The sequence below is a fragment of the Triturus cristatus genome, chromosome 1_2 (genome assembly GCF_964204655.1).
Source record: "Triturus cristatus chromosome 1_2, aTriCri1.1, whole genome shotgun sequence".
Classification (NCBI taxonomy): domain Eukaryota; kingdom Metazoa; phylum Chordata; class Amphibia; order Caudata; family Salamandridae; genus Triturus; species Triturus cristatus.
The window spans coordinates 698,176,100-698,185,004 of record NC_140580.1 but is presented as its reverse complement, the minus strand read 5'-3'; the positions used below and the strand labels follow the sequence as shown (position 1 = coordinate 698,185,004).

General features: G+C 42.3%; 1 long non-coding RNA gene across 1 annotated transcript; it reads left to right on the top strand.

The window, feature by feature from the left end:
- The first annotated feature begins 644 nt into the window (after positions 1–644).
- On the top strand, positions 645–5,692 carry LOC146867860 (uncharacterized). Its single transcript, XR_014966154.1, has 2 exons — positions 645–1,244; positions 4,718–5,692. It is a non-coding gene; the product is annotated as an uncharacterized LOC146867860 (long non-coding RNA).
- Positions 5,693–8,905: the final 3,213 nt, after the last annotated feature.

Sequence of the window (8,905 nt, the reverse complement as noted above, 5' to 3'; positions counted from 1 at the left end):
TTATGGGGTATTGGCAGGAGCAGGTACTCTGGACCCAGGAGAATGAGGAGATGACATAACACATAGTGCTGTGGACTCATTACACAGACGATATATTCTTCATATTGGACTGGTGTCCAAGAGAAGTTAACAATTGTCTCAGATACATTGGTAAAAATGATTTAAATGTTAGATTTACTCATAAGATGAGTTCTAAAGAAATTGAGTTATTAGACATCCACATCCCTATAGACTGGAGTAAAGTTGATACTAGCCTGTACCGTAAACCTACAACAGGTGTCTTGCATGCCAGAAGTCAACACCCAGACAAATTGAGATGGAGTATACTATATGGGGAATTATTGAGTGTTAAACACAATTGTAACACCAAAACCCAATACCTGACGTAGAGAACAGGATAATTAACAGATTTATTGCAAGAGGTTACCCTGGGTGAGTCTTAAGCAAAATCGAGAGAAACTCCTTGCATATAGGAAACATGAACCAATTCTCATTGTCAGGATGATAGCATACAATACGGAATCACTATTCATAATCCAAATCATGTCTCAGTATTGGAGTGTAATTAGAGATGACCCAGTCATAGGCAAATCTGTTACCGCTTATAAAGCGGTATGCATTGGGAGCAGGAGTCAACGGCCGAAATGGCCGCTCGCAGCTGCAGCTCTGTGAAGACTCCGAGCACCGCAGCACTAAAAGGCTATTTTTTCAAAACTAAGCCCATACAAAAACGAATTTTCTGAGACCGGAATACCAGCAGCTGTGTTTGAGCTGTAAATGGCTGTATTAACTCGATGTTTTTTCCCTTATATCGGCCCTTGTAATCTTCGGGACCTGATGTGCGGAGCTTGCCTGACTCCAAGATGGCCGCAATGAAGTAGAGCTCAGTCAACCTGACCGCCAATGAAGCAGAATCCTGGCACCCACAGTGCTAAATTGTATCAAATAAGCAAAGCATGGCACCACAGACAGCCCGGCATTAAGAATTTGGCCCCGAGATCCGGAGCAGAGCAGCTACAGTGAGTGAACTTGTCATCGATACGGGATGCCCGAGGCAAACATGACGGATAGGACAAATATACCGGTGCTGTACGCATATTGCAGCGCAGCTTAGAACTGTAGTGAGCAGCTGTAGCCGGAGAGGTGGAATGAAGGACACCGCTTCTCAGCTGACATCCGCAGCTGGTATCCCACCGGCGAGATCACAGGGACCCTGACCGAATAGGGGACTGCAAGCACAACAGGTACGACGGCGGGCTACGGCCACATATGCGGTCCCATGCAGAAGGCTGGAGTGATTGAACCGAGAGGCGCGGTGTGGCTATAGAGAGCATGCTCTGATCAAGTTCACTTTAAATATCAATTACAGTGAACCCCTAATACTGTTAACAGAAGTGGTGCTGAGGGCACAGTGTGAAGGGAAGAGTTCACGCCTGGCTGCACAAGAGAGAACCAAAATAAGCTGAATGCGCATGGGCAGAACACGTGCTGATGAGACACGCGTTGCCCCAGCTCAGGGAAGAAACCCAGACACATGAGCATTCTAACACACAAGACAGAAGACAGCACTAAGTAAGAGCACTGGGGCAGAACACAATCAAAGGCAGCTCATGGCGCTGAGCACCACAGACCTCGTGCAGCCACAAACGTTGAGTAGGGGGGACACCTGCACGCAAGCTACGTAGAGCGGTGAAGCAATAAGGAAAGCGCATCAGACCATAACTGCTCCTCATGCACCAGTGATGTTCCTGGTTGCTCCATGTCTCCACCACTAATCTTCTGCGTTCATCACCATCAGTACAGTTGTTGCTCGATGTCCTTATCTCCATTGCTGCCTGACCTTAATGAGGACGACCTGCAACTGAGTTACGGTAACAAAACCACCAATCCCAAGGCAATGAACCCTAACGAGATCACCAGTTCAAACATTTACCCCACCAACACCTTAACCGATACTTTTGATGGAACTTTTGACAATGCCTCCTGGGCGGTAACCAAAACTTGTCTTTATTTTCTGCGGTGCCCGAGCAACCTTGGTTGATGCCCGGTGGAGCTGTCTCTTGCAGCTAAAGAGGAGTTTGACTCTGGTTCACCCCTTAGCCGGCACCTACCCAACCGGACATCGGACATTGTTCTCCTCGCCTCCCCGTTGTGTTTACTATTTGCATTCCTTACCCCTGTTCGCCTTTCCCCTTTACCTTTCCACCCCCCATAAGACAGGTGTAAGCGTTAATAAGTAACTGATGTAACTATGTAACAATGTTCTGATGCAATGTCCTATCTCATGTAAAGTGCTCTGATACCTTCGGGTCTAGCCAGCGCTATTTAAAACTTTTCAAACATTCCCTCTTCCATTCTTTGTCTTCCTCCCCGGGTCCTATGCTCCCTCACCTGAATCTCTCCCCTTGCCTCATTCTTAACGCATGCAACTGCGCCCCAGTAACTGGTCACTATGCTCTGAAACTGTGTATCTTGTAACTATTGTTAGCCATGTGCCCTTTACCAAAGTGCTCCTTCTCCCCTTGTTGGGGAGGGATCCAGCATTTATTCCCTGGAGTCTCAGAGACCCCTCTGAGAGCGTCCACAGCATCAAGGGAGTTCACACACAGTGTGGGAATGGCGCCCCTTGCCAAAGCACTCCTTTTCCCCTTGTTGGGGAGGGATCCAGTATTTATGCCCTGGAGTCTCAGTGACCCCTCTGAGAGATTCCACAGCCTATAGGGAGCCACACACAGTGGAGGTGTGGGAACGACACCTTTTGCACTGGGATCACAGCACACCGGACGTTGGGCACTGTTTTTCCGTCTTCCGGTTAAGTTTCCTTCTCCCTCCGCCACCTCTTTCCCTCTTTCATTCTTGGTCTTCCTCTCCTGCTCCTATCCTCTCTCCCCAGAATCTCTCCTCTTGCCTGCTTTTTCCCTTAGTATTCGTTTTTAACGCATGCAACTGCACTCCAGCAACTGGTATCTATGCTCTGAAACTGTGCATCTTGCAACGATGTAACTTGTAACTATACTATGAAACGATGCTTGTCCTCATGTAAAGCACTCTGATACCTCCGGGTCTAGCCAGCGCTATATAAAACTTTTCAAATAAATAAATAAATAAAGCGATCACTTACAGAAAACCACAATCATTAAGATATATCTTATTCCATAGACACTTCACATCCCAGATTGACACAAATTGGTTAGGGGAACAGAAAGGGTTTTTTGCTGTGGAAAATTAAAGCCTGTATAAACAGCAAAAAGAGAATGTTGTATTCATTGCCCTCCAGTTTAGACTGGAAGATCAAGAACGTGATCACATGCACACTTGATTACTGGTCTCTGTGCTTGAATGCCCATGTGGGTTAGAATTTCTGGTCCGAACAATTTTCTCAATTATGAAGCGCATGCTCAAACATCTAAAGCCAATTCACAGGGGAGACGGGTCCAGTACTCAATTAGTAAAATAATGCGTGCCAGTGCCCAAAGAACTGCTTAGAATACTGCTGCCCGCATTGTTAAATGTCAGTGCGGCAAACACCAAGTCTACATAGCCTGGAAACCACCTCTGGTCTCTTTAATCATCTACCAGAAACTCTGCCCCTTTATCGCAGTTTTGCAGCTTCCTGCCTTCTCCTTTCATGCAGGGTTTTCCGTTTTTCTCTTCCTCTTTCTTTAAGTTTGTCTGTGTTTCCCTCTCCTACACTGGGGAAAATGTGTGATGAGGAAGAATACCTACTGGTGGTTCTCAGTGGCAACTACTGGCTCAGATTGAGCACTGGATGTGTCGTACCCAGTGGATACTAACTGGCAAGCAGATCATAATCAAGATCATGATAAACTTTCCTTTTTTGGTATTGACAGGGTTAAACTGAATCGCAAAGGAGGAAATAGAAATGTACGAATACTTGAGTCAAAATACATCCTCTCCCTCAACTACAAATCCCCACATGGATTGAATGCAGATGATGAACACCCTGCTCATACTGGGAAGTAGCAGGTTCTATGACTCATAGCGTTGACCTGGTCTTCAGAATCTTTTATTGTTTGTCTGTGCTGTACTCTGTTCTTTGGTAGATACCACATACATAAATATATTAAATGGATGATAAACTCCTCTGTGGGTATGTATGCAAGTGACTTCCAATTAACTTTTTTATATGTCTGGGAATAGTTTGGGTTGATTTTTTGCATGTTTAGATTGAGCATTTTTCGTTTCACTTGGTACATGAATCCCTCATATCATAATCTGTGTGAGGATGACTTGCATTATAATGAATATTGTAGGATCCTAAAAGAGATAAGGTTGTTTTGATTACGATTAATTCAATGTCATGAGTGATGTAATATGTGAGGTTATAAGCAGTGTATTGGGGGAGGAAGTTATAGTTAGCTTGCTGAACTATAACAGGCGAATTTCAGTGGTTGTTTGGGTTTAAAAGGTTACATTGTGACTGAAATTTGAACAACTCTTTTTTCAGTTGTTTTCTATGTTTTTTAATGTCATTTAATGCCTGTTTTCTATACTTACATACAATGTCATGTTAACATTTTGGTTTTTTTCAGTGCATTTCTTACCTTTTTTTTAACGTAAGGCAAAATAATGTTAGGATGATAGGTATAACGTCTACGTTATTGTCTGTTTTTCAATTTGAATTTTCAGTAGTATGCTTTCATTTTTCAATTTATTGCCAGTTATAAATTGGATTTTTTATTTTTACTTTCCACAGGTCAGACAGTTCTAACTGATCCAATAGGAAGGTCCAGCGGGAGTTCTATGTGGGTTTTTCTTCCTGTTCTTTAAAAAAAAAGTTTTCAGTATAAAAGAGGTTTTTTTGTTTCTTAAGTTCGGGCCTAGAACTTTTCTGATTAAGTCAATTTAACGAGGATCCTTTGAGTTATTTTTGTGAAACTGCCTCATGTTTCAGTTTTGCGGTCCCGCAGGAGTACTGCGGGAGCTTTGGCACACACAAACACATGTGATTGGTTCAAATTACTGTATTACTACATTTACTGGAAGTCTGAAACCTTCTAACCTTATTTGGGATTAGCACTTTGATGAAGTCACATCTTGTGCTATGCCTTGTACCATTTTATGCATTTTTTTCTTTTTTTGGATGGGTCAACCATAGCTTCCGGTTATGAGATGGAGATAGATATGGAGAAGCAGGAACCACAGACTCAAAAAACCAACAAGGAGTCCTTGCTATACCAATTCTTTAACATACCTGCAGGAGAGAATAAGGTTTCCTCAAAACATGTTAAATGAAACATCTGCAAAAAGTAGTTCTCACAAGGGACTTCAAAAAAATACTTGCACTGTAGTTCCGGTATGAAGAAGGATATGTAGTCCGTGCACCCCAAATGGCTTGCCACAGCTGAAGTGGAAAGAGATGCCCGGGAGACATCCCACTCAACATCAGGAACCCCAGAGGAGCAGGAGATTTAGTTACCACTGAAAGTGCTGCACGGGCAGTCAGACATAATTCCCGCATAAGAACAGATGGTGAATTACTGCAGGTGGAGCAGCAAGATTGTGTACGCTGAAGAGAAAAGCACATTGTTGAGGGACAAGTTAGTGTCTGAATACAAGTGTCCCAAAAGGAAGTAGGCTTTTCTGTTTTTTTTTTCTTTCTCCAAGTTCACCTGCCCTATTTTCGATTACCAAGTGAACCTTACAAATAAATTCAAAAATAAAAACAAGATGTAAAAAGCGTATAAATCTTTTTAAAAAAGGCTCCTTTGAAAAACGCCTTTTCTGGTCAAAAGATAGAAACATTTAATGTTGTTTGTCATTTGTGTCTCTTTATGTTAGTGTATCATAATAGTCTGCTACAGAAAAAAATTGTTTATTGTTATATGTGTAATTAAAACCCAAACAACTATAACAATAGATTTCTATCAGATTGAAAAAGATTTTGCTTCAGGTTTCTGTTACTTTTATTGCAGACCTGACACAAAATTCAGGTTGGTATTTATAGACAAACATAATCCATTATTTGTGTAGGTTCATTAGCATGAGTAATTCAATGTAGTGCAATGTGCTGCCTTGCTTTACTTTGCATCTGGGGGGTGTTGCTTGTGAAATGTATGGCCATTTCCATGCTCTACTAATGGACTTTGATGCATATCCATATCTACAATTATTTGTAGAGATGAGATGAATTTGTACCAAAATCATCCACCTTACGGGGGCTGGAATAACAAAGAGAATTATCTTAATTTCTCTCCGTTATTTTCTCTTTGCATTTGTGCTGCATTCTACAGTACACATACATAGATGGACTAGCCTTAAAGGATAGTTTTTGTGCACAAAACGATCTTCACCATAATGCAGAGACCCTTGCATTATAGTGCAAGTTTGTCTGAGTTGACACAAGGCTACATAAAATATTTAGTTTCAGGATACAGGGACAGTCTCCGTGTCCTGTAATGGTGGCAGCAGTATCTCTGGATTGCAGCTGGCCCATCAGATCACTTGACACTGTGGGACCGCTCCAGTCTCACAATACTGAGATGTCCAAGAGGAAAAAGAGGCATCTCAGCTAATCTGTTGTGGAGGACATTTTGTTCTGAACAATTCCACAGACCCACCACCTTGAACGGTACTGCTTTAGTATCTGCAGAAGGCCATGCACGGTGTGAGTTCAGCCACCCACAGTGGGGTTAAATGCAAGTCCTGGCTGCAGGCTAGACACTGCAGCCAACCCCACGCCATACGACCGCCTACAGGGGGTTTGCCATGCAGGACTTATGACCTCACTTATAACATGCTCTTTGGAATCACTGATAACATCGGTAATGACATCTGTGAAGACATCATTAATGACATCACTGAGTATGGCAAGTGCACAAGTAATAATTACTTGATTTAACTATAACTGGTGAATTTCAGTGTTTGTTTTTGTTTAAAACGTCACATTTCAACATATATTTTAAAATGTAACATCACTTTAACCTTAGGATTTTTTTAGTGTGTGTATTACATATATATGCACACACACACTTATGTATGTTGGTTGTAAAGCACATTTGTTAAGTTCATGCTTCTTAAAGTAAAGGATTGAGTTGAGACACTTTAATTTCCCCAAGACACGATCTCCTATCCAGTGATGCTAGCAGGGCATTGATGTTTCCATGATTTAAAGATGGGTTAGTCAACATTCTGGTGCCAAAAAATTACTTTTTGAGGATATTTGAAACAAAAGGTTAGCAATGGGCGGAAAGTGGTGTTTTCTTCAAAAAATTAAGACAAATGCACAGTAAATCACCATGGCTCTATGCAGATCTCCCCACAAACATATCAAACATGTATTTTAGGTTACAAAACTAATACTTTCGATAGAAAATTCCTACAGCCTTCTCGTTACATTTTCGCAAGTGGTCCTTAAAAATCTGACCCTCAGATTTGTAGTAAAATACACAAAATCCTCTAAGTGGGGCCAAACACTTCCACAAATTGTTACCGAGAACTCAAAACTGTTGTAAACTACCAGAAAGAGGTGTTCTGCAGTGAATTGGTCTGCGAAAAAGTACTGACAAAGAAACAGCTATCCATCTATTTTATTCTTAGCTGACACCCATGTCACATTGATTCAAAGTCTAAGGAGGTCAAGAATAATCCAACCATTGTCAATATTAGAAACCTTATTGTAGGTTGCAGAATGGCGATTTTAACTCGAGGTTTGAGGGTGCCTACGCGGTAATAAGCCGGTTCTTACCTGGCACTGCACAACATGGACAATTATGAGCACGATTTAAAATTGTATGGGGAGGAGCAATGCAAAAACAACTGGCGACATCTGGAATAACAGTGCATAATCATCGTCTAATTAACTCAATTTAATAACAGTTTATTAAACACGTGAAGTAACGCTGGAGCAGGCCCACACCTCGGCCGCTGTAACGAGGACTGCTCATTAGGAGCACATCAGCCCAGGTATTCTCTGTAGAGCAGGCTGACACTTTTTTTTCTTGTTTGTGCCATGTGAGCTGTTCGTACATAGTACATTAATTGGTGTTTACAGGCTAATGTACCCGTTCTGCACCACCCTACTATGAATCCTGGGCCACAGATGCCATACTGTAACCAGATCAACATGTTTTCCAAAGAGTGTGCCCTGCTCCCCACCCCCACAATTCGCCAAGCGCTTCACTACAGCATAAGACCAACTTATCAGCCTTTCTGCCAAGAACATATGTATTTCACATAAACACGCTCTTGCAATGGTTAAGTCTCGCTTTCCTTTGAAATGGCATTTACTGTTTGGCAGAGAGGTCTGGCACCGTTTGAAGAATCGAATCCCACTCACTAAAGGTGGAAGAGGAAGAACTCCTACTTCGACCTCCACTATAAATATCCAACTACACACACAAAGAAGTAGGAGCAAACAATCACACACTCCAAGATCGCCACCATCCTCCATTAAGTTTTAATCCTGGCCAGGGAATCCGGGAATAAAACAGGGAAGTGGATATTCCTGAGGCAGTCTTAGAGTCTACTATCTACACATATAATATTCTTTGCTTGATCCATGCTCTTCTTTATGTTTTTCCCCCACCCTACTGCTCCACCCCAGGCGTTGGTCGGCGCAGGGGTGTTGTTTAGCAGCCCAATGACGAAGCAAGCCACAATTTTGTGGGTGAGGGCAGTTTTTCAAACATGTTAAATTTGCCGCATGCCCTTGGAGCGGGACATTGTTTGCTCCTACTTCTTTGTGTGTGTTGTTGGACCGTTTGAAGAAACCCACAGGTAACTTGTTGCAAGTAGCCAAGAGTCAACACGCATCGTTTCGTGCAGATCCATACAGAAAACGTAAAGTTGAATGGGAAACAAAAAGGCTGTGTTTCTCATTCTAGATCACATATTTTGCTGTCCTCTACAGCATAGAATGCTGGGTGCAATTAGATGAAACTTG